We start from the raw sequence: 1,218 nt of genomic DNA, 5'->3' as shown, positions 1-1,218 counted from the left end.
GGTGAATTTTTTCTTTTGAATAGTGAGTATAGAGCAATTATAGTAATTATTTGCCTCACCCTGACCTACTCCACGAAATTATTATTTCATCTTTTTATTTATAAACTAATAAAAAGGTTAAAAAGTAACAACACAATATAGAAAAAAAATTCATATATTTTATGTTTAAATATTTTTTAAAGAATTATGTTTAAATATTTATTTGGTTTTAAAAATATTAAAGATTACTAAAATTTAAATTGAAGTGGAGCGGGATGGGGCGAGAATAGATGTATTCAACATCTATGTAGGTGATAGTAATTTTTAAAATTATACATTCATAATATAGAGCAAGACAGATGACGAATAAAATATGCCAACTATAAAGCGATTATAAATTTAATAATATTCACCTCCGCTCTACTCCATTGCCATCAATAACAACATCAAATTTATATAATTACACCAACATCAAACATAAAAAAATGTTTTTTTTTTCCAATTCTATGAGACGAAGATAAAATTATAGTTTTAATTAAGTTAACCTACTACGTGGAGAGCGGAGGAAAAATAAGAGAGGCAATGCCATCCATTTTAGTCGTCCTTAGAAAGACATCTTGTCGGAGACTCCACCAAGTTAACCACTTTGTTTGACTACAACAAAATAGCATAAAGTGCTAGTCATATTAGAACAATGTAAAAGGAATCAATGTCTTGTCTTAAAAGGTTAGTTTGTATGTCTTTGTTAACTCATTTGCATTATCTTATTCTTTTTGGGGGTTATATATATATATATATAGTGCTTCTTTTGCTAGCTTTTTGCATGTTTTGCAGTGCCTCTAAGTTCCAAACCCATCCATACCATCTCCAGTAAATCTTCAAATGATTTTGGTTTGAATTTATCACTTAAACCCTTTTTTAAAAAAATTTTAATCAATGGTTTTGGTTTTAAAATCCAACTGTTTCACCATGCGTATGAAGACATTTCTTGCTTAATTATATCTACTTAATTAATGTAATTTAGAATAAGCTAGTCAACCTACACAATTCAGTGTTAATTATATGCCTTCACCCACATCTAATCTCAATAACATACAATTTCTTGTAAAAGCTCGCTTTGGCTTAAAAGCTCACATTTTGCTATTTAAATCATGGTGAAACATTATAATTTTATTTTATAATTAAATTTAAATAAATGATATTTTTATTGATTAAATTTGTTGATGGATCAAACAACTC

This window comes from Gossypium hirsutum, chromosome D05 (genome assembly GCF_007990345.1).
Source record: "Gossypium hirsutum isolate 1008001.06 chromosome D05, Gossypium_hirsutum_v2.1, whole genome shotgun sequence".
Taxonomy (NCBI): Eukaryota; Viridiplantae; Streptophyta; class Magnoliopsida; order Malvales; family Malvaceae; genus Gossypium; species Gossypium hirsutum.
Note: the sequence above shows the minus strand (reverse complement) of the source record.